This window comes from Oryctolagus cuniculus, chromosome 6, assembly GCF_964237555.1.
Source record: "Oryctolagus cuniculus chromosome 6, mOryCun1.1, whole genome shotgun sequence".
In the NCBI taxonomy this organism is placed as follows: domain Eukaryota; kingdom Metazoa; phylum Chordata; class Mammalia; order Lagomorpha; family Leporidae; genus Oryctolagus; species Oryctolagus cuniculus.
Window position 1 is genome coordinate 14059223 of NC_091437.1, and position 24818 is coordinate 14084040.

The window sequence follows — 24818 nt, forward strand, 5'->3', positions numbered from 1 at the left end:
ATAGTGTTGACGAGCGTGCAGTATTGCATACAAAATTTAAATCATTAATTTTCTTATACGATCCAAGAATCTACATAGAGCAGAGATATACAAAAGCAGTGTTAACTAAGCAGATAAAGAATAAACCGGGGTGGGTATTTGGAGCAGCAGTTAGCGGATGTCCACATCCCATCTTAGAATGGCTGGATCAAGTCCCAGCTCCTGTGCTTGTGATCCACTTTTCTATCAATGCCCACCCGAGAAGGCAGCAGATGACGGCTCAAGTACTTGAGTGCCAGCCACCCACATGGGAGATGCGAATGGATTTCTAGGCTCCTGGCTTCAACCTGGTCCAGCAATGGCTGTTACAAGCATTTGGGGTGTGAACCTGCAAATAAAAATTCTTTTTCTCTCTCTCCTCCCTACCTTCAAATAAGAATGAAAATTAATAAATTGAAATATAAACAAAAAAAGAGCAAGTGTGAACCACAGGTAGCACCCAGAGAAAAATTATCCGTAACACTAAGTAATAACTATCCATAAAGGCCCAGGACAGAACAGAGGCGAAGGGTGATCCCGGGCTCCCAGGGCAGGAACACAGACACCACCGCAGACGGCGCATCCAGCAAATCAAACAGCCCAGTCTTCCCACTTCATCAACTGAGCAGATTAAAAATGGCACCAACGCATCCCCACCCTCACCGACCACTGTGACCTACGCAGGGAACCATCCAGCCACCGGTTTGGAAGCCTGTTTCAGCTGCCTGTTTCTACCCAGGGAAGCATCTCAAAGTTCTGGGACTTTATGTATCAATTTCTTACTGTCTTTTGTAGCTCGAGGGCTGACCAGGCTCAGCCAGTCAGCCTTCTCGCTTGGTCTCCCGCACGCAGTCACACTCAGACAGCAGATGAGTCTGGCGTCACCTAAATTCTAGACTTGGACTGAAGAGAAGACGGCTGCATTGTTCGCCTGTCAGTTCTCAGGCTCCCTCTTTCCGCAGAGCCTCTCCACATGCCTAGCTTGGACTTCCTCACCTGCTGTGGTCTCAGGGCACTTCAACTTCTCAGCAGTGGCTGACTCTCTGAGAGAAAGGGTCCCTCAACAAAATCTACAAGGCATCTTTTTCCAGTGCCTGAACTGGATGTGGACTCTAAGTCACACTGCCAAGGCAGATGTTTGCTTTTGCAGAAACGATTTTGCATCTCTTATCTCTGCCTCCCATTCATAAGTGGGATAATTAGAATTGATTGCATAGCCACTGGACATAAGGTAAATATATCCGGCGCTCTGTCCAAAAACTTCTTATCTTACTTTTGCCATAAAGCAGAGACTAGATATACACAACTGTTGTCCCTGGGGTTTATCTGTGGACCCCAGGCAGGTTTTAGGGGGTAGCTAGGAAGGTCACAGATGAGTTCAGTAGAGTCTGCTCATGTGTTTTCAATCTCACACAAACCCTGTGCATGTGTTGAGCACAGAGATAGTGTGTGGCTGTCACTGCACATCACCCCTTGCTGCCCAGTCCTATTTCATCCTTCGAGGAGCGGCCCCCTTGGGGTTTGGGGGAGTTATCCCTGCCTCCTCGGCCTCAGAGATGCAATGCAGACCAGTCCCAGAGAGTACTGGTTCCCCTCACTCGGAGAAGGAAGCCTCAGGATGGAGCTGTAGAATCAGAGATGCAATGCAGACCAGTCCCAGAGAGTACTGGTTCCCCCTTGCTCGGAGAAGGAAGCCTCAGGATGGAGCTGTAGAATCAGATTTCACTTCCAGGGTCTGCATGCATTTGGGTGGAGGTGAGGAGGAAGGACTTCCCATATAAACTGCAAGGTCCCACACACAGGGAATACTTCAGTGCACGTGCATAGCTAACACAGGGATGGAGATCTGAGACCTGGGTGGGTAGGGGCAGTGTTCCACGACCTCATTAGAACCCATGGATCTAGCCATGTCTACAGGCACCTAGCCCTGGTTCTTCAGTCGTGGTCAAGTCTGCAAGTTCCACTTCCCTCCCCTTCGTAAGCTATTTGAGGTTGGCTTTTGATATTTGCAACTGGCTCCTGGCTTTTGCTCGGCTCAGCTCTGGCTGTTGTAGCCATCTGCAGAGTAAACCAGTGGATGGAAAACCTCTCTCTCTCTCTCTCTCTCTCCCCCTCTCCCTCTCCCTCTCCCTCTCCCTCTCCTTCTCAGTAATTCTGCCTTTCAAATAAATAAATAAATCTTAAAAACAAAACAAGAACCTTGTCAGGCCAGCTGTACCACTCCATAAGGTCACTGATTTCCTTTTGGTAAAGGACAGGCAAGGACACCTTGGGTTCAGGGGACAGACAAGAGGCTGGGTCTCATCTTCACATTACAGGGGTTTGGTCTGACCAACCATTATATTTTAATGTGATTACTTAGAGAGGAATGAGCCAGGTAAATGAGAAAACAATCACCCAGAGACTAACAGCATGTTGACAAAGCGTAACTGCCCACTACCAACCCTCAGAGAGAGCTGGAGTCTGCAGGGGCCCTGAACAGGAACTGTGACCATGGGGGTGGGGGAAGGGATGCTTGCCAGACACTCAGCACAAAGGCAGGGAGGGAGCAAGGAAGAAACTCCTGCCAGCCCCTCTCCTTCTGCCCTTTGATCGGCTGCCAAGGTCTTGCATTGGCCAAGTCCAACTGGAAGCCAGCTGGCAGGGAGGCCAACGTCAAAGGCATGAAACAGACAGAGGCGCAGAGAAAGGATCGGGACGAGCAGAAAGATAACCAGGGTATCTATGCACCTCCATTTTGGTGAAAATCATGTAACAGCATGAAAGAATTATCTGGAAAACAGAGAGTGAGGAGGCACCTTGGTGTTGCCCCTGCATGCCCTGGGGCAGCCAGCTTCACCCTCCAGTCTCCCACTGTCTTTGTTCACACAGTCTGTGCCGTGTCTTCTAAGACGGTTCTAAAACAGTGAGCGTAGCATTCTCTTTTTTTGCTGCTTTCACATAAACCTTTTTGCTCTGTATTTTCTCACTTATTCCCGGGATGGCCTTTTAGACTGAAGGCAGAAGGAAACAGAAAAGGAGCAGATGCTCTGAAGCCAGAGTTGGGAACGACAAAGAACTCAGCGTTTCACGCCCCCCACACTCTTGGAAGAACAAATGCACCCCAGTGTACGGTCTTTACCAAGACGACTGCACACACCAGGTTGCTTTGCTTTCTTTTAGTGCATTCTCAACATAAATCTGTAGGCAGACATTCCTACTTAATACATATAGTAGATGGGAAATTGTTTTTTGGCTATAAAAAGGCATTAACAGCTCCAAAGGAGCAATTACACCATGTATTGTACACGCACATTAAGACTGATAACACCACACTTATGTAAACCTCAGTGAATTCAGAGCTGCTATCCCACTTCCAAAGGTGACACCAATCAGTTCAGGCTATAAGGCCCCCAGGCGTGAGGGCCCTCGGCTGTGTCAGTTACAAGAATACAAGTGTAAAACAAGAAGCTGCTCCCATCTTGCAGCTTTTTAAAGCATCGGCTTTGAGGAGGAGGCTGCGTGCACAGGTGTGTTTATGCCCGCACGTTCCCATGGTGGTTCCCTGCGCGCCCACTGACTCAGGGGAGCTCCTGGCTTCGGAAACCGCCGTGTCTCATCCAGATGGCGAGTCAATTACGGAGGCTACGGGCCTGCTTTTAGAGGAGACTTTATTTATTACCCTTGTTACGGCTGGGATGTGGAGGACCCTGCCCATAATGTGTGAAATCAGATTCTTCCACTGTTGCATTACAAATCTCATTGGATGCAGTGAATTTGCTTTATTCGGGTCCATTCTGGATTAACGGGAAGGGAAATATGGCTATTTTTCATCCGTATAAACAATGAAGACTTGTTAGAGACTTGTTTCTGATGTTTATGGATTTCTCTTTAGTGCACACAGCCTATGGAAAATTGTTTTTGGGAACACAGAGGTACTAGTGCCGTACTACATTCCACCTGCTGATAAATTTCTCTCATCTTTTTTTTTCTTTTAGACATAAAAATACAAAGACAGATAATAAATTTTCCTCTCTCTACTGCAACCTTTTCCACTTCTACTTTAGTTTCCACTACATTTCTCGTTTGATATTACCTTTTTAAATTGCTAAATATAAATATTCCACAATGAATGTCTGTAATTAGGTTGTCTGCTCCCCTTCAAGGACTTGTTAGGAAGAGAAAGGGTTTTAATCTAAAGCAAACTAACAGAGCTAGAAGTTAATTAGAAATTAGCCATATATCCTGGGTAAATTATTTATGCGAGGCCATGTGTTACTGTAAAAATAATACACATTTACACTGACTATTGTAAACATAAAATAATTAACAGTAAAAGGGGAGATATTATCCCTCAATAGAATTCTTTTGCCAAGACCAGTTTCATTTTCTCTCTTGTAATCCTGGAAGATAACCCAGGAGTCTCCGCGTCACACACAAACCCAGAGGGTCTGCTCTTTCTCATGCTGCCTCTCCCCCCGCCCCCAAATGAAGACTTGCTCGGATTTCTGTCCCTTTCAGCCTTTTCCTTCTCTTTCCATTTCCTTCCCTTTGTTCAATTTTTTTATGTCTTTCCTCCTTCCAGGTTATTTTTTTTTTTTTTTGCTTTCAATTCAAATCAGTAGACATCTAAAATCCCAGAAAGCATGCTGCTATTCCCCCCACCTCCCACCCACCTCAGCCCCCTTCTCTGCCCCCCCCCCCCCCATTTCTCTGCTCTGGTATCTAGCCTTCTTTAAAAAAAAAGAGAGAGAGAGAAAGTTTATCATCTGAGCTACTCAAGGAAACAGAAACTCAAAGGTGCTGACACAAAGTACTAGATTTTAATTCTCTCCCCTCTCCTTCCTTATTCTACTGTCAAGGTCATAAAGGTCAAGGAGGATCCACCCTGGGATATGCTCTTAACCCACTTAGAGGCCTTTGCATTCAACCCAACCACTGAAAGACATTCAGTTCCCTAAGTGAACACATATATGTAGTAGAATTTCCCAGCCTCCCTTTTGAGAGCAGGGCATTTGTATTCACGCACTTTTATATGCATAATCAGTATTAAATACAATCTAATGAACTGTCTTTGTGCTACAATGCAGTTACCTGAGGACTCTCCATACAAAACATTCATTGAATTTTTTTTCCATTCATGTCTGGCAGCCACAAATACTGTGCAGCTTTTACATGGTGAGTGTAGGTGTTGTTAATGTACTTTCCACATCCATTTAAATGCAAATCTTCATGCAAATAATCACTTGGCAGAGGGGGAAGAAAGAGAATGTGTTGAGCTGAAGACAAAGCTAGCGGGATAATGGAAGGCATGAATAGGGTGTCGGTGGAGGGCTAGACAATAAAAACCTCCTCTGCACGAAATGAAAATACATTAACGACAGCACTGAGGATTTCTCAATAGGTTCTTACAGTATTGTTGTATGTAAACATGATTCCCAGCAGGTGAAACAAAATGAATGAATTCACAGGAAATTTACACACGTCTCTGAAGTAAAAGGTCGGGCTGGTTGCACGGAGCAGGCATTTGATCAATGCTCCAAAGACCAACCCTGGGCAAACATTTATGCTTCTTTCAGGAATCCAAAATTCAGAACCAAACAGCTCATTGTCCAAATGACTCGACGCTTAAATAACACTGTGGGGAGAGCGGAGCGACAACAAAGTGGGAAATGAGCTGAGGCTGAATAAACATAATTCTACGGGAGAACAGTAACTCTCAGGCTGAAGTCGGCTGTGGGGAGGGCTGGACTCTGATCCCAGGGAAACTTCCAATTTGTACTATTTGCAAAGAAAATGTTCCATCAACAAAGGTTAAGTGCTGACACAGAGAAAAGCGGAATGTCCTCAAGTTTCCCTGTTATTTCTATTTTAAGGACCTCTCCAAGTTTCCCTTGGATGCAGTCAAAGGAGTTGACAAGAAACCAAGGAAGATCCAAATTAACAAGGGAAAAGGGCTGGGGGTGGTGTACAGAGGGAATGAAATGACTGGTTGGTGTCACACATCGCCAAATGGGTAAACCTGTTTGTGACACATGCCGTTCTATTTGAAAAAACACTTGGGCATTTCTGAGGATTTCACGAATTACAATCGCTCCATTTGATGGCACCAATAGAGCAATGGAGCTTGGAAGACTTAATTTGGATGTGTTTTGGAAGCATTTCAATAGACTTCAGGCAGTGTTACACGCTCTTGAACTTGGAGTGATTTCACACTTCTTGGAGACTGCAACTGGCTAGGACGACCACTTGCAACTTCCTTGGCTGCACAAAACCCAGTCACAGCCCCAGCCACCAGCACCACTTTGCCAAAAGGAAAAAAAAAAAAAAAAAAAGACAAAATAAAAACTTGGCAAAACTTAATTCTACATGTTCTTTCTTCTTCCCAGCAATGAACATTGCTTTTCATCCTTCTAATAAGCAGTCCTCTTGATGAGAGTTCTGACATTCTTCAGATTTCCCCACTTACTGACCTTTGAGATATCTTTAGCAGCCCAAGGCTGTTCTCAGCTTCTCCACTCCTCCGACCCAGATAATCTGCATTTGCGTGCTGTATGTCCACTGACTTCAAACCCTCAGACTGCGATCAGTGTTGGGTGACTTCTGTAAAACACTCGTCTCAGTCAGAACGTCAAAGGGGACTGAGAGAGGGGAGAATGCAAATGTTTTTCCTGAATGCAGCAAAATACTTTAGGGTAGGGCAAGGTGAGAAAAGGCAACAAGAGGAACTCAAAACAGACTCGGAGATATCTGAGCATCTGATTCTTCCCTGGGTCCTGGTGTTGGGGCATAGCAGGTCAAGCTGCCGTGTTCAACACCGCCATCCCACGTCACAGGGCCACCTGGAGTCCCAGATGCTCTGCTTCTTAGCCAGCTTCCTTCTAACGCACCTGGAAGAGCAGCAGACGACGGCCCAGTGCTATGACCCCTGCCACCCATGTGGGAGGCCACAGTGCAGCTCCTGGCTCCTCACTTCAGCCTGGCCTAGCCCTGTCATGACCATATGAGGAATGAACCAGAAGACAGAAACTCTCTCTCTCTCTCTCTCTATCTCTCCCAGTCTCTCTCTCTTGCTCTGTTTTTCAAATAAATTAATAAACAGATATTTTTTAAAAATACTTCCCTGGAATAATACTACACGGATAATTGATTTCTATGATATTCACATTGTCAACTTATATTTAAGGTATTCCATATATTTCATTATTTATGTTTATTAAAATATTGTTTCAATTATTGAATATGTCTTATCAAACACTTTCATTTATAATTGTACTTATTTGCCCACTTTCCCATAAATAGGTCAGAATAAAGGTGTATAGATCAGGATACGCTAGGTAGCACTGTAACAACACCTAGCACCGTGATCCAACAAAGCTTCATTCTTGCTCTCTCTTTCAGCATCTGCTGTGGACCCCAGGGACACACACCATTTCTTCTTGTGACCCACTGGCTACAACACACAGCAGGTGAAAGCTGGGACCTTCACATCTGCTCAGAGGGACTGATGCCAGGCAGGAGCCAGCAGGGCAGTCTGGAGCAGAGAATGCAGCGAGCGTGCACCTGACTGTTCTTAGAAAATGCAGAGCTGGCCATGGGTGCCGTGTCTGTCACATTCAAAATAGTTTTGGATTATATTTGTGGGCTTCTCTATTTCATTCTTGAAGGCTTGGAAGTTCTTTGAGGTTAGGAAGTAGGTTTTACTCATTTTTTAAATACCCAATTCAGGCTGGCGCCACAGCTCACTAGGCTAATCCTCCGCCTTGCGGCGCCGGCACACCAGGTTCTAGTCCCGGTCGGGGCGCCGGATTCTGTCCCGGTTGCCCCTCTTCCAGGCCAGCTCTCTGCTGTGGCCCGGGAAGGCAGTGGAGGATGGCCCAAGTGCTTGGGCCCTGCACCCCATGAGAGACCAGGAGGAAGCGCCTGGCTCCTGCCTTCGGATCAGCGCGGTGTGCCGGCCACAGCAGCCATTGGAGGGTGAGCCAACAGTAAAGGAAGACCTTTCACTCTGTCTCTCTCTCTCACTGTCCACTCTTCCTGTCAAAAAATAAATAAATACCCAATTCACCTTGTATGTGTTGAGTTCTCTGTAAACACTGATTTAATTAAATGGACTTATTCTTCCAAAGAAGGTTTCCCTGTCACTTCTTGGTGCAGTACCAGGCCATAAGCCTTAGAAAATGACGCAAGGCCTGGACAGAAAGACGCTTTGATCTATGCAGAATCAATGCCCCAGCTGGACTGTACCTTTAAGGAGTGCTGAGTGTAGTTCACACGTTGCTTCTTCTGTCATGTTGAGGGGGAAAACAGGCAATGTTAGCAAAGAGATGCTTTGTGTTGCTATGACAGTGCCCCTGGGCTGGACGAGAGTCTGGACCACTGAGTCCTGTCCCGACTCAGCCCAGAGCTTGCTCTGGACCTGCGTCCTGTTCTCGCCAATTCGCTCAGCTCAGCCTCGTCACGTGGAGAATGCAGCAGCCCTAGAGCCCCAAGTCCTTCCCAGCTCACACACGCAGTGCCCAGGAATGGTGCAACCAAGAGCAATGTTTAAATCATTTTTTTCGTAAATGTTCCAGTGTTTGCTGATGAAATCAAGGTGAAGAAAAATGTGAAATGAAGTGGAAGTCTTTGGCTTCCACTTGCTCTCCTTACCAAGGGCCTGTATTCTTCCAGTGACCTGCCCACCAAGGCCCTTGGTCATCCAGCACTCCCTCCTACCCGACTATTTTCAATTGATGCAGAAATTAGTTAAGCGCTAAATAAATAAATTTGAGATAAAACATGATCTCCCAGCGCACGGTGTACAAGGGTACTTCAGTTTGTAGAAAAATGAAATTAAAAGGTAACTTTATGTTTGTGCAAAAAAAAGAAATGCATGCATAGCTTTTTTTTCATAATATACATTTCCCATAAATTTGTAAAGTTTCTTCGCATATAATCTTATGTAAGCTGTTTCCAGCATGTTCTTGTAGAGGCTAAAGACACCAGATCTCCTGTCCCCCAAATGCAGGCGGCCAACCTAAGTGTGTGACCAGGAGCTGGCCAAGACTCCTCTCTCTTCCAGGCCTGACTCCCAGCCTGGTGATGTCCAAGCCCCAGGACTGTTCCCACTGACTTGAAGCAGCAGATGTGTTAGGAACACCCTCACTATCAGAGGGCTGGGTGGAAGCTGTCCCGTCAGCAGCAGAGGCCTTGTCCTCCAGACTGGGGACAGCGACATCATGCCCAGGCTGCCTCTGCTTAAAATAATTCCTGACTGTCTTGATCCTCTCTACTTCCCCAAGCCTGGTCTCAGTTCCCTCTCAATTCTGAAGCCTCTAAGAGCTCTGGGCCGAGTTCTTCTTTATCTTATACCACAGGAGCCCATCTCTGCTCCTCCTGAGGATAACATTCCAAACTGAAGAAGTGAGTATGAGTGCGAATGAGACAGTTTGCTATTCCTCCCTGAAAATACTGTGTAACCAAGGCTGCCTGGGGTGACCACTAACATGTCTGAAGCATGTTGTTTACGTGCTGTCAGCAAATATCCTATCTCATCTGATCTCATCAATCCAGGAAGGACAGCAGATACAAACACACAAGTAGTTTCCAGTTAAGGGGAGTACACTGTAGGTTCCAAGAGAGTGACTTGACCAAGGTCAATACAGTATTAGCTAAGAAACCAGAATTTATCACCAGCGCAAACCACGCCCAATCCTTTTGCACTATACCAGCCTGCCCTTCTCCACACAAACTGGTTAACTGCTGGAGCCCATCACAGAAGAGGGCTTTCTACCCAGAGACAGAAGGAAATGCCCTGCATTCTAGCCCTCCTGCCAGAGCGTTAGCCCTCAGCTCTGTGTCCATGGCCCTCAGAGGAAACAGACGATGAGGATCAGCGCCCCACAGACACAACAGGGCCACAGAAAGCAAACACACAGACAGGTTCTGCCCATCTAGGAGCTGGAAACCTCCTCTCATATTCTGGCCTGTGACTTCTTCTTCCTTGACACTGCACTATTGCCTCTCTTATTCCCCCTGCTCTGACTTCTCTTGCACATGGACAGAATGTGAATTCTAGGAGTGAAAATTCTTCAAGATGTAACCAAAAAGGCTTCATCCATTTTCTAAAGTGCCACCTATGTGAAGCCTGCTCTGTACACCCTCCTCCATTCTGAACTCCTGCTTGGAGCCTTGCTTCTTTCAAGAAGGAACAGGCATGGCCCGCGCCACGGCACACTAGGCTAATCCTCCACCTGTGGCGCTGGCACACCGGGTTCTAGTCCCGGTTGCACCTCTTCCAGTCCAGCTCTCTGCTATGGCCCGGGAGTGCAGTGGACGATGGCCTGAGTACTTGGGCCCTGCACCCACATGGGAGACCAGGAGGAAGCACCTGGCTCCTGGCTTCGGATCGGCACAGCACACAGGCCATAGCAGCCATCTGGGGGGTGAACCAACAGAAGGAAGACCTTTCTCTCTGTCTCTCTCTCTCACTGTCTAACTCTGCCTGTCAAAAAAAAAAAAAAGGAATAGGCCTTGAAACTTCTGATGTCTTAGCAAAGGCTGCACAGAGCAAAACAGTTACCTGATCTATGCAACCCAGGGGAAGGAACCAGTTCCAACACGAGTAGAAATGAGGGGCAAATCAAGCCTGGGATGGGGGACTGGGCAAGCCAGTGAGTGAGTACCAGCCATGGCTTAAGGTGACTGTGGCTACAAGGTGGGCTGCAGGGGACAGCAGTGGCAGCAACAATGACAGAATGACAGGCACATTCCCAATTCTCTTTACATCAAATTGAGCCACTGGAATTTGAATGCATGGATGTAATTCTTAGGGCACGTGACACTTAAGAAGGAGCAATCTTTATAAAGACAAACTTTCCCGGGGATTAAAAAAGGCAGAATAATGAAGCAAGACTCATTTCAGAAGTATATGAAAGGAGAGCCGAGCGGTGAGTTTCTCGACCTCTCACACTGAGAGCCAGGAACACTCGGCCATCCCCTGGGTTTTGTGAGCAGCCCCACTCTGCCCTCTGTCATGACTGCTGACAAGAAACTTCAAATACATGTGGGTTTCATAGGTCAACAAAGTCTAAACATTCACAGCCTTTTCCAACAGTTCATGTAAAACTAAGGCCACGCAAAATAAAAGATGGTGACAGCTCTAAAGGAGACAGGTGCGCAGCACGCATCGCAGGAGCCAGAGGTGGGAGCAGAAGTCAGAAGAGGGAGGACGTGTAGGTGCAACCCTCTAAGAACGAAAGACCTGGCAGGCAGACTTCCCAAAGAGGAGGGCTCTACCAGTCATATTGTTTGTATTTGTTTGTTGTTTTAATTGCAGATAACAGAGTCCATTATAGGTAACAGAAACAGAAAGGGAATTATAACAGGAAGTGACCGAGTTCAAAAAAATCACTGCATGTGGGTTGGCATTTGTCACAGCAGTTACAACACCATTTGAGATGCCCATATCTCATATCAAAGTGCCTGGGTTCGAGTCCTGGCTCTGCTCCTGCCACCTTCCTGCTTATGTGTCCATTTGAACACTATCATACGATGGCTCCAGTGACTGGGTCCCTGCAACCCACCTGGAAGATTCAAGATTGAGCTCCCAACTCCTGGGCATTTGGGGTTTGAACTGGTAGATGGGCAGCTTCTCTGTCTTTCAAATAAAATGATTAAATAACAACTTGAAAAGAAAAATCACTGGGTGATGTGAAATAACAGGCTATAAACACAATTTTCAGCAACAGTGTGCCTAACTATCTCAAGAACTGGCACACTGAAGTACGTGCTGGGAGCATGGACCACTGCTCCAACGAGGAAGGGCTGGACGGGGAGTTACTGTGCAGCTGCCAGCCACAGTCACACTGCCTCTGTCTTAGTGCCAGAAGACTGGATCTCTATGCACAGAGCGCCTCATTCTTCTTCCTAGTCTCTTGTGGGTGTATCTACTTGGAGAACGGGGGTCAGGGGCACTCTGACCTACACAGAATCTGCCACAGTTTTCAGGTTTCCAGGCCAGCCTGGTTGGGACGTGCTAGATGCAAGAGGTGTCAAACCCCAGACCAGGGTGAGATCTGCCACACTGGCCTCTGTGATTCACACGTGTTGGTCTCCAACTCAAAGGCAAGGCTACGAGGGTGTTCACTTATCATCAAGTAATGTGTTTGTTCTTGGGAAATTACAACTCAGATTTCATCTTAAATACATAAACGGGCTTCCCCTTGGAACTCCCGTGCTCTTCAGGCAAAGGCCAGAGGGAAAACTGGCAAGAAAAACTCTGCAAGAAACAGGAGGCCTTGCCGAGGGACTGCCCTCTCCCTGATTTCCTAAAACAAAAGCTCTCTAAAACATTCAAGGCATAGCCAAAGCCCAGATCCCAGGGGCAGGACTCCCGCCTGGGACTTCTGAGAGCTTAGTAACAAAGCCCCTGATTGGCCAGGTTTCTTTTAAGTCCCCTAAAATGTACAAGGAAGATCCCAGGACTGCAAATGGGAAGAAAATGTGGTGTCAGGAGAGCAGTAAGGCCACAAGAGAAAGCAGCTGAGCCTTACACGACTTGCTCTTCGTCGACACCGGGGGTTCAGCTTCCACTCTGAGGCAGCCGTCACGAGGCAAGACCCTCGCAGCCGTGCGCGCACACACACACAGCTAACAGGTCACCGTGTTTCCCTTCCTCTCCTCTCCCACGCTCCAGTTTTCCTGCGGCTAACAAGACGTAAGTAATAAAGTCAGGGCTTTTCCCACAGGCAGCTTGAAGAGCTAATTGTTTGCTTGCTTATTTAAGTTCCATCTGCGAAGACACAAATCCCAGTATTAATTCTCATGAAAATTCATAACACTGGAAATTGTTATCTCTAAGGAGAGTGCACACGTGATTCTGAGGTTTGCTCTGCCCTTTCAAACGGATCCAGTTGAACCCCACTAATCAAGCTTGTTAGTCATTAAACCAAGAGTCACCGTCAAGTAATGTATTGCTTAATTGGAAATTAGAATCCTAACCCAAAGCTGGCTTCATGTTTAAAATCATGAGAATCCGGATATAAATCACGCCTCCCTGGGAAGCAGCTGTGGGTGACCATGAAAATCAAAATGACATTGCCATCCTAGAGAAATCTTTCAGCGACATTTTATTAGAAACGATCAACAGAAAGCCGGCGCACCATGTGAATGGATGTGTCCTCCTGTTCACAGGCGGATTCTGGGAACACAACCACGACTTAGAAAGGAGGAAAACCGACTGCATGCTCTAACACTCCTGTCCCAGGGGTCGGCCTACCTGAAACTCCAAGGAATAAAAGCCAGTAGTTGGTACAGCTGGGTTCCCCAGGGGCTGTGCAGGCCCACTTGTATTGTTTCTCCACTTTCAACCTCTGTGTGACATCTCCATTTAGAAAAGGCACCAAGACATGGACACTGGGCTGAGACCACAGGCCCAAGAGCCACAGGCCATCATGCTGCACTGAACGAAGCGGTGCACACCTCTCCCCTCTAACATGGGAGTGCTGTCCCCACTCCAGGAATGACAACTCGCTTCTGCCATGACTCCTTCCACGGCCGATGTCAAGGGCAGCACACACAGGACAGGGGACTCCCTTTGCAAGGCCAATCTTGCCCTAACTATGCCTGAGGGAGTCTCTGGCAAGAACCAGCATGGCCTCCTGCCAGCCGCCTCTCCTTTGCGTTTTGACTCTGCAGGGGTCTTGCTGTCCATGTCTCGCCAATTCAGCTTCTATCGGCCTCCATGTAGGAGGCCACCTGCATCCCTTGACATCTACGCCCTCCTGACACCAGACTGCTAGATCTGCCCAGAAATCTTCGGCCCGAGCCCTGCTGTCACTGACAGTCATATCATCTCACCTGTCTCTCGGCCCACCATTTGTGCTTCTACTGTAAGCTGCCTCCTCCTGTCTCCAGCCTGTACCCAGGTATTCTACCTGCACACCCTGGCCTTGGGAATTAGAATCTTCATTTGCCTCTGGCATTTCTTTAAATGGCTTCTCATTCCACTTAGCCTCTGTGTTTTCAGTGACTTATGGATAAAATCACACCTTAAAAAGGGTTTAGACTATTCTGCACGGAACACCTGGTGATGAATACAAGTAAAATCAAACAGAGCCACGAGCCAGGTGCTCCCCACATCCACACAGGCTGTTAGCTATTGAGGGGGAAAACTCATCTCTAAGAATACTACGCTTCAAAATTTTGCAATTCATGGAAATGATATGTCTTCAGATTGCATGTCTTCTTTGTATCACTGCAAAAATAGAGCCCAAAACAACATGCAGGCGTGAGACTAGAATGAGACTAGGGGCCAATGCCCCTCCCACAACTCTGCCAGGACGGTGGGAGGGCAAGGCGCCCAGCAGCCCAGGTTCCACTGCTGTGAGGGAAACGCGCATAGGAAGGCATTTTGGTGCACAGCCTATGGTCTCCTTCCCGACTTGCTTACCACTCGGTACTAAGCACGCTGTCATTCTGACTTCCCTCTGCTTTTCACAGGGTCTCCTGATATAAAACCACCTACTCTTCACGCATTGATGGAGTTCTGAGTGTTTTTATATTTTCCCCCCTGATGCATTTGCTAATGAAATTTGAAGATCTTCATTGTCACCCTTTAGAAAAAAAGTGGCTTTCCAGGACACAGTGCTGTGGCGCAGTGGGTAAGCCATGACTCGCGACGCCAGCATCCCATATGGAACTATGTCTGAGTCCCGGCTGCTCTGCTTTCAATACAACTCCCGCTAATGTGCCAGGAAAGTAGCAGAAGATGGCCCACATGCTTGCAACTCCACCACCCACGTGGGAGACTCAGAGGAAGCTCTTGGCTTTGGCCTGGCCCTACACTGGCCATTGTGGCCATTTGGGGAGTGAACCAGCAGATGGAAGACCTCTCTCTCTCTCTCATTCTCTCTCTCTCCACTCCACCTCTCTGTAACTCTTTCAAATAAAATAAACAAATCTTCAAAAAAAGAGAAACTGTGCTGACTCCCTGCCACCATGGACCTCAAAGTCCATCTTGTGTGGACTTCAGCCCGATGCATCTCCGACTCTAACACAAATGCCTTTTGCGAGGAAATCCGGAGAACTGAGAAGGCTGCTGGTGTGTATCTCAGCCCACCCCCAGTGTTTCATAGCTCCTCACGTGCTAGCTCAGCCACACACATGATGGAGCAGGCTAAAGATTAAGAAGTTGGCCGGCGCCACAGCTCACTAGGCTAATCCTCCACCTTGCGGTGCCGGCACACCGGGTTCTAGTCCCTGTAGGGGCACCGGATTCTGTCCTGGTTGCCCCTCTTCCAGGCCAGCTCTCTGCTGTGGCCAGGGAGTGCAGTGGAAGATGGCCCAGGTGCTCGGGCCCTGCACCCCATGGGAGACCAGGATAAGTACCTGGCTCCTGCCATCAGATCAGCTCGGTACACCGGCTGCAGCGCGCCGGCCGCGGCGGCCATTGGAGGGTGAACCAACGGCAAAGGAAGACCTTTCTCTCTGTCTCTCTCTCTCACTGTCCACTCTGCCTGTCAAAAAAAAAAAAAAAAAAAAAATCAAGCTGGAGGCAATCTAGAGTTCCATGCAGTTTGTACTGCCAGGCAGCTTCCATCAGATGTCCCAGCACATCTATTACAGCAAACAGCTCTGAGGACGGAGATGGGCAGGGGTGGGGCTGAAACCCACATCCTGCCAGGATTTAAATAGCTCTGAGTGTCATACAAAGTGCCCTGTACCAGCAGAAAGAGGCTGGGTAAAGGTGCGGGCACTGAAAACCAAGGCAGAAATAGGGGAAGTGCGGGGACAAAATGACTGCATGATCCTTGGTGACAATTCCAAGCATCATAATCAAGGGTCTCATTGCAGGAGAGACGTCTGGGGCCCTCCAGGAGAAGGCGAGGGCTCTGTTCACAAACTCCCTGGAAAACCATCTTGAGATGAGTCACCTTCAGGGATAGAAAGAAGTTCAAAAAGCAACAGAGCACATTCCAGACTATTTTACATTAACAGGCAGTTCCCAGGATATAAGCAATTCCCCTGTGACCAGGACAAGTGAAGCAAGCAACCTGCTCACCGCAAGGTCCTGGAACTCAGGACAGGGTAAGGCTGGAACCCAAGCAACGGATGGCATGGAATTGTCTGCTGTCCCAACAGGAGACAAGCTTAAAGACGGGCTTCTTTAATTCAGAAAACAAGGGAGCATGGCATTTTTAAACATTCGTGTTTAGAAATAAGATTCACAGCTACTGCGACAGAAACCGAACGACGCAACAGCACTGCTAATTTTATGAGCTCCCCTTGCCTTGCATTTATGCTTTGACACTTTCACATTTTCAAAATGATCACAGGAACTCTGCATCCCTATAGACAAGAGAGTTTGCCTGAACGCAGCAAGGTAGACCAGAGAAGAGCTGCAGCTGGCAGGAGAACAGGCTACCCTCTACAGCACTTTTACACAGACAGCCAAACACTGCCCCTAGAACTGCCCGTTCCAGATTGAACTGTGGATCTCACAGGACATGGAAGATCACAGCCACCTCTGCTCTTCCTCCTCCATGGTTTTCAAAGTGTTTCCCGAGTAGCCCAGGTGTTCCATTCTCCGTGGGGAGGGTGCTGGGGGCTTGACTGTCCCTTTCCACCCAGGCCGTGAGACACTGCCAAGCTTTTCTAAACCAGGTTCTGAATACAGCAGGCAGTCCACGTGGCTTAGGTTAGGAGGCCTCTTGGGACGTCCATATCCCATATTGGTTTAAGCCCTGAGTGCCTCACTTCTGATCTAGCTTCCTACTAATGGGCATCTCTGGGAGGCAGCAGGAGATGGCTCAAGTGGCTGGATCCCTGACATCCAGGTGGGTAGCCCAGATTGGGTTCCAGGTTCCTGGCTTCAGCCAGGCTCAGGCCTGGCTTTTGAGGGTATTTGGGGAGTGAATCAGGGGATGGAAGATCTCTCTCTGCTCCTCTCATTGTCTTTTTATTTCTCCCTGTGTCCCTTCTCCTTTCAAATAAAATGAAAATAAAAAATCCAAGAAAAAAAGAGGATTAAAAACCACCTTTAGACACTGTTATTTAAAAAAAAAAATTAACTTTCTTCCATTCACTTCTAGTGGCCGTAGAGTGATGAATCAAATTGGCACACAACCATTTCAGAGCCTGCCAAGCAAGCACGCTCACAGTCAATGACATTAACACTTTCAACTTAACTTGTTTCATTTTCTCTTGCCTTTATATTCAGATTTCCATTCTAATTTCATATCCAAATGTCAAACAGTCATAAGGATCTCGTCTACAATGAAATGTTGTTTGTTTGAAAACCTATGGGATGTTCTGAGAGCAGTGGAGGGGCTTGTAGCAACTCGCTGAGACTGCCATGTGCTGTGTCTGTTGACTGTGGTGTGTGAGTGAGCTTTCAAAGAGCAGGAGCCCATCTGCCTGAGGCACGGAGAGTAGGAGAGAGAGACTGAACTGCTGCCTCTCGTCCGTCTCATCTCGTAAGCCAAGAAACCACCACAAACCTCTAAGATGCTTTCTACATGAAACACAAGGTGAGCGCTCCTGGTTCTACCCACACCACTCACGCCATGAGACAACCTGGCTACAGTGCGCGTGCCTTTCAGTCCAGTGCTAGTTTACTCCTGCCAAGAGGCCAGTTTCTTCTGCGAGGTCTCACCCACGCACACAGTGGAGAGGGATGCTTCAAAGGTCGAGTTCACTCACGTCTGAGCTTCCTGGTTCTCCCCTATAAAGATGCAGAGAACGAGAAGTGGGGGAGATACTTGGACTCTAGTCCCAGCTGAGAGCCTGAATGGTGTGTACACACCAGTCTCAGGCACCAGGGGAGGCGTCATTACCTTCTGCAGACTTTGTCAGAGCCATTTGTGAGTTATGCCTTCCCAGGATGCTGTTCACCCACGCTCTGACCTCGGCAGTGGCTACTCGCCCCACTGTGCCTCTCTTGCCACTGTTCAGGTACCAGGTGCTGTTCCCTTGCCCTGTCTGAATGTCCCTCCAACTGTTTTATTCTCCTCAGGCCACTGCCTTTGCTCTGCATTAAATGGGCCATTGCCTCAGCTCCTAAGTAGTCTCCCACTCCTGGCCCCTACTCCCTTCAGTCCACGCTTACAGCAACGTGATCTTCCCACACTGCAAAGCCGATCAGACCTCTGCTTAGTCTCTGCCTGGCCTCCCGCTGCCTTCATATCGCAGTGCATGAAGCTATCTGATTGATCCTTGCCTGCCTTAGGGATCTTTTGTCCCCAGCTCCCAGGTGTCTGTTTCCATGGCCCGCCAGGCTCTCTGCATCATGGCTGTGCCTCACTTCCCCCTCCCTGGGCATGCTCACTCCCATCTTCTGGGAACGCTTCTCATGGTCCACTCGGGAGACTTTTACCCACCCTCAAAGACTGACTTCAAATGCAACCTTCCCCATTAAATGCTTGGCCTCCTAGTGTCTACCTTTTGTGGAAAACTTGTCCCAACATACTCCAACTGTTGTACTAGAACTCTTTCGTGACACATCTGTCCACTGAATATTGCACAAGTCCTCCAGGACACGAACTGTCCTGTCCTTGTGCACAGCTTAGGTGCACAAGGTCTAGTGTAAAACCATCGTCCAATAAATGTTGACATATTGATGTCTTCCTTGTCCACAGCCACTTCCACTAGGCTGGGAGACAAGAGTTCAGGCCCCTTTCCTCACTGGTGCAACATTTAACCTCAGAGGGACCCAGAATATTTAGGAACAAAGCTATGAGAATAAATGTGTAGGTAGAATTTGAGCTCCCAAACTTCACAAAGATTTATTCAATCCCATAATCCCTGAGCTGGAAAGGATGGCCACGTTTCTGTTCAAGGAAGAACACAGGAACGGGAACAGGAACATAAGAAGGAACACAACACGGAACCCAAGACAGTGACGCTTCCTGCAGTCTGTGCTCCTTAGGCATCAAGGTGCCCAGGCCACTCCAGGCCTCTGCAGATGGTCCCACCCAACAAATGAAGAACTGAGTGGATGAATGAATGCAACCACCTTATTTTTTATATCTTCTACTTTGGATAATGAATTTAAATGTTGGCATCATACTCTCATTTCTGAAGGCTTTTTTTTTTTTTACATCAAAGCAGACTAATGTAAAAGGGAAAATTCATGGTTAATTACAGATACAAACATACTCACAGGAACAGAACAGCAATTATATAATACTGAAATCAGTCCATAGAATTCTGATTTTGACAAAGGACTGGTTTCAAAAGACTAAAAAGTCAATGACACCTTAATTCTATGGTTTCCATATATCTCATATGAGAAAAAAAGTCAGTGGCATCATGTTTTTAGTGCTTAATCCTGCACAACAGTTAACACAAGAAAGCTAAAGAGGGCCTACGTAGTCACTTTCAAAGCCAATAATCCAATGGGAGAGAGGTGTCGTGATGGAGAGAAAAATCACATTAATCAGCCAGTTCTAAAGAAAACAACTTGAAGCATAATGAAATAACACACATCCAAGGATCGGAGTTTTTGTGGTAGCTTCAAACTAGGCACTGCACTTTTCCAATGGGTTGTTGTTGCCATACATGAAAAGGAGGACGTAACAGGCATGATGGCGGAGAGGTCCGCGATTCAGTTCTCCCCTGCAGACCAACTGGTGACTGTGGCCTAGAAAGTGATCCTCTGCTAGCCTTCTGTCAACAGAAATACAGCCCCACTTACCAGGGTGCAAGGCCAGCACTGGCTTTCCCTTGATGGTGACAGTATTTTTTTTCTCCCAAAAACAGGCTGGCCTCCCCCACACGGTGGCCTGAAAGCATGGTTTGATGTCGCTGTCATCAATGCATCATCAGAGTGCGCTGTGCCTGGGGTGAAGCTAATGACGATAGGCACTCTGGGTGCCAGCAGCTCACGGGCTACAACCCATCACTGACGTCCTCGTGGCACCCTCTTCAGTCATCCAGGAAGAGCCAGAGGCCAAAGGCAACTCAGTGGCTCAAAGCATTGACGAAGCTGCCTGCTCCTCTTGCGGCACTGTGGTCTCTACACCAGCTCTGGCTTTTAGCAGGATCGCCCAGGCCAGGGCACCAGTGCCCACCCACAGCTCCAAGTTCAACCACCTCCAGCAAAGCAGTGGTCCTGCAACCCCACCATTTGTCCTACATGTTAACTGCACACAGAAGCCCAGGCAGAGCCGGCCCTGTCTCTGTAGCCAAAGATGCCAGACAAGGGGTTCACAACCTTTCTCAATAGTCACACACTCCTGGGCCAGCTCCACCTACCTCAGGGGCTCACTCACCTTAAGGCTTCTCCGCTCAGAGACCCTGAAAGGCTAGGTACGACTTGTGAAAACTTACTGGTGGTCTCACCCGCATGACCCGTAGGCTGTCAAGCTGAGCTTGTCCATACTGACCTCACATAGTCCACTGAGCCTCCTCCTCCTCCTGGAGTCTACTTCAGCAGGTGCCATCGCATGGCTATCCACTAGTGACCTTAACACAATGAACTCCCGGACCCCACCACCACCCTCACCATCTCCCAGTGACAGGGATGCAACATCTCCATCCCTCAGAGACCCCCCAGGTCTGCCAATTCTTCCTCCTACGTGCAGGGATCCTCACCGATGCCCTTTCTGTTGCTCCTCAGCCCCAAGGCCAGGGCCTCCTCATCTCTCCTTTGCAGTCTCACAGGGACTCTGAGGAGCTTTGGGGCCCTGTGCCTGGCAGAGGGGTCCTCCCTCACATCACACCCTGTCACTCCCCATGCTACGGCCCTGTGGTGCTCTCCCTCATCTATCTCGGTGGCTTCCTAGAGAAATCCTATAGGAAAACCAAGCACTTTCCAACATAAATACATTCCTACAGACTCCTGGGGGCCAGCAGTACTCAACCAAGGCCCCTGGCAGGGCCAGCTCCTTCTGCAGGCTCTGAGGGTGCACCTGTCCCTTGGCCCTGTGCTGGTTTCTATTGGCTCCAACAATCCTTGCAGCTCTTTGGCTTGTGGATGAACCAAGTTACTCTCTGCCTCTGGCTCCAGACAGCCTTCCCACCATGTTCCTCATCAGGATCCAAGCTCTCAAATCTCCCTCTCCTTCCTCTTGGGAGGCCACTGGTCATCCGGGTTAGGATCTAATTAATCCACCCAGTTAACGGAAGATGATTTATTTTTGAGTTCTTTAACTAAATATGCACAGATCTTGTTTCCAAGTAAGGTCAGACTGAGAGGTATCAAGGGTGAGGATTTGGGCACGTGTTTCTGGGAGGGACCTGTTTAGTTAACGACACCCAATATATGCAGTACATGGCTACAAGCCCCTCCAGGTCTTGATCTCTCAACAGCTGTGTTCTTGACTCTGTCGCCCCTGGTTCTCCCCCGCACTGGCTGGCCTCTCCCCTGGTGCTGCAGTTGTCCCCAAGGCCACTGCTGCCTCTGTGTCCTCACTGGTTCTAGTGCCTTCACCTGTGATGCCTCTCCCGCCCTGCACTGTATCACCCCACCACAACCATCAGAGGACAGGGACACGGAGGCAGAGGTCTGATGGGGAGTCCCAAGAAAATTTAACATCATAACTTCATTTGGCTTTTGCAGAGTTTAGGAGAAACTAATAACCCATTGTGTTGAAAATCAGGAAATTCATCCAAAAACCTGAGTTGTGAGCCTCTCTTCTTCAGCACAGGCCTAAGTTCTGACATCTGAGTAGGACCAAAGCCTCCCCACCTTAGTCCTGAACATCAGCCCCAGGTCCCCTCCAGGCCTGGGACAATCAACCACATTATCACTGGGTCCTGCACAGCCCCAGGTGCACTCCCCGCCTCAAAATGTGGCTCCTTAGCTGGGTTCAATTCCGGGCTCTGTCCTGAATTCCAGCTCCCTGCTCTTGCACACCCTGGAGAAGGCAGTGGTGATGGCTCAAGTCGGGTCTGTGCAACCCATATGGGAGACCTTGATGGGTTTCCTGGCTCCAGGCTTCAGCCTGGCCAGGTCCTAGCCACTGCAGGCATTTAAGAATGAAACACTGGATGGGCGTTCTCTGTTTCTCCCTGGTTCTCAAATGAATCATTTTTAATTGGAAAAAAAAAAAAAAAAAGACTTTGCTTCTAAAATGAATTGTCTTCACCTGAGGGAAGACAAACATCTAACCTTGTCCCTCCGACAGTCCTGTTTGTCTTCTTTTAAGATTTGCTTATTTATTTGAAAGACAGAATGACAGAGAAAGAGAGAGAGAGAGAGAAACAGAGGTCTTCCATCTGTTGGTTCACTCTCCAAATGACCACAAAAGCTGAGACTGGGCCAGCCTAATCCAGGAAGCTGGACCTCCATCTAGGATCCCACCTGGGTGACAGGACCTGCATCTAGGATCCCACACGGGTGACAGGACCTGCATCTAGGGTCCCCACCAGGGTGACAGGACCTCCGTCTAGGATCCCACACGGTGGCAGGACCTCCATCTAGGATCCCCACATGGGTGACAGGACCTGCATCTGGGATCCCCACACCATGGCAGGACCTCCGTCTAGGATCCCACACGGCGGCAGGACCTCCATCTAGGAGGAAGTGCCCAGGCTCAGGGAGCACACCCCCTTCCCGGAAGTGCCCACCCTCCCGGAAGTGCCCAGGCTTAGGGAGCACACCCCCCTTCCCGGAAGTGCCCACCCTCCCGGAAGTGCCCAGGCTTAGGGAGCACACCCCCCTTCCCGGAAGTGCCCACCCTCCCGGAAGTGCCCAGACTCAGGGAGCACACCCCCTTCCCGGAAGTGCCCACCCTCCCGGAAGTGACCACGCTCAGGGAGCACACCCCCCCTTCCCGGAAGCGCCCCATCTGCCTCAGGCTGCAGCTCGGCCACGTGCCTTATCCCTGATGACTCCTCACGCCCTGGCGACACCAGCTCTTTGCACAGCTCCCACAGCCGCCTCCACCCCCGCCGCGCAGTCTGCAGGATTTCTCAGACCATTTTCCCAGACACAACGCTGAGGCGTGCACAGAACCACTCCCACTTCCTGTCCTTGCCGCGGGCAGTGCCAACATCAGTGTCTACCCCAGGTTCCCTCCCACAGACAGAGGACCACACAGAAGATCTGGTGTTCCAATAGGAACAGGGTTTACCGGCAGTGAGGGGATAAACGGGCCTGGCCGCGCAGGTGTGGGCTTGAGTCGCCCATAACCAAGCAGACAGAACAATCCCGGAAAACCGTACCTCGAGTGAGAGCCGGGAGGTCCCTCCAAGACCAGCCTGCGGTGGAGAGAAAACCAGCACAAGCCCTAAAGGAGAAGGAAAACACGCCTTCTGCCACCTCTTAGGAAAAAGAAGCCGAGGCATCGCCCCCATCGGATATGCAAATAGAGTAGGGTCTGAGCATGCGCCCTGGGCAAGACGCAACAGGTGCATCCTGGGAAGGTGGGTGGGCAAATCAACAGTTTAAAGAGACAGCAGCATTTTACGGGGGTCAAGGTTTCCGGTGTTGTGGTGCACTGGTTAAGCGGCTGCCTGCAGCACTAGCATCCCGTGTGAACACAGGTTCAGTTCCCACGTGCTCCACTTCTCACCAGGTCCCTGCTAACGCGTCTAGGAAGGCAGCGGATGATGGCCCAAGGACTTGGACCCCACCACACGGGAGACCCCTGTGAAGTGGGAGACCCCGGGGAAGATCCTGGCCCAGCCCTGGCTGCTGAGGCAATGTGGGGTGAATCAGTGGATCGAAGATCTCCCCCACCCCGCTTTGTCTCTTCCTCTCTGTAACTCCGCCTTCAAATAAATAAATCTTGGGAGGGGGCGCCCAGCACAGCTAAAAAAAAAAACCCGCTTCCTACTTATCCCGGATCAGCCCGACCAAAGTGCCTTTCACAGCCACGCAGACAAGAGGGCCTCGCTGAGAAACCAGATCGAGCTGGGACCCCAGGTCCGCGAAGTGCCCTGCAGGGAGCGCATCCGAGCCACGCGCGTGTGAGGCGCGTTCCCCTCAGAGCCCGGGCGCCCAGGAACTGCGGCGCCGCACGAAGCTACTCCGGTTCTGCAGTTTCTGAAATGCCTGCCTGGCGCTTTCCGCACCTAGTTTGCACTTTATTAGACCCTGAAGATGTTCCTCCAGCGGGTCTTTATTCTCATTTCAGGGCATATGGTTTGCAGTTTTGCAGCAATTGAAACAAGTTGGAGTTCTAGTAAAGGAATTGGAGAAGGGACTCGCCTTTGAAGCCCGCACTTTCAAGGGCTTTGAATGAGGAAAAAAACATTTGTTTTACTGATTTACTGTGGTTGAAAGGACAATTACATTTGCTTGTAAATCAGTCACAATCGAAGAAAGCAGAGTTGCTGTAGAGGCTGAGAAAATGACCCACTCACCACCAACATATTTTCCATTTTGGCTCCGTAATAAACCAGTACTCAGCAGATGAGAGACACTGGAATTTGTTTGGGTTGCTTTTTTGAACTTTTTATATGAAACACTTCTGTTGCATTAGGATAATCCTCTTGACTTGCTTCTCTTAGTCAAAGACAGGGAGAAACTATTAAACAAGAGCCAGGAACAAAGGTTGCCACGCCCCAGACCATGCTTTAGATGCTCACGTGGTCCTAACAAGGCCTCTGGCAGGAGCCAATGGCTTCCAGCTTCAAAGGACACACAGGCTTAAAACGAATGCCCCTCCCAAGGAAGCCACAGGAACTGGCCGGCACATTGCTCTGTGACCCCCGAGGACGGCCACTTCCTGCCCTACATGGGGGTTACAACGGCAATGGCTCTACCTATGGTGGAGAGCCCATTCAATTTCCTTTTAAGATTTGTCTGTTTGAGAGGCAAAGTTACACACAGAGGGAGGGAGAGACAGAGAGGTCTTTCATCCATTGGTTCACTCTCCAAATGATGGCAA

At 48.9% G+C, this 24818-nt stretch overlaps 1 long non-coding RNA gene across 4 annotated transcripts in view; it reads right to left on the reverse strand.

The window, feature by feature from the left end:
* LOC103347857 (uncharacterized) overlaps positions 1 to 23640 on the reverse strand; it is a 371873-nt gene extending 348233 nt beyond the window's left edge. The window contains exon 1 of one of the 4 annotated variants that reach the window (XR_011389670.1): positions 23149 to 23625. This is a non-coding gene — a long non-coding RNA (uncharacterized lncRNA). Of the gene's footprint in view, positions 1 to 23148 lie in introns of all 4 variants that reach the window. The other 3 variants (XR_011389669.1, XR_011389665.1, XR_011389666.1) reach the window with 3 other exon arrangements.
* Between the last annotated feature and the right edge of the window lie 1178 nt (positions 23641 to 24818).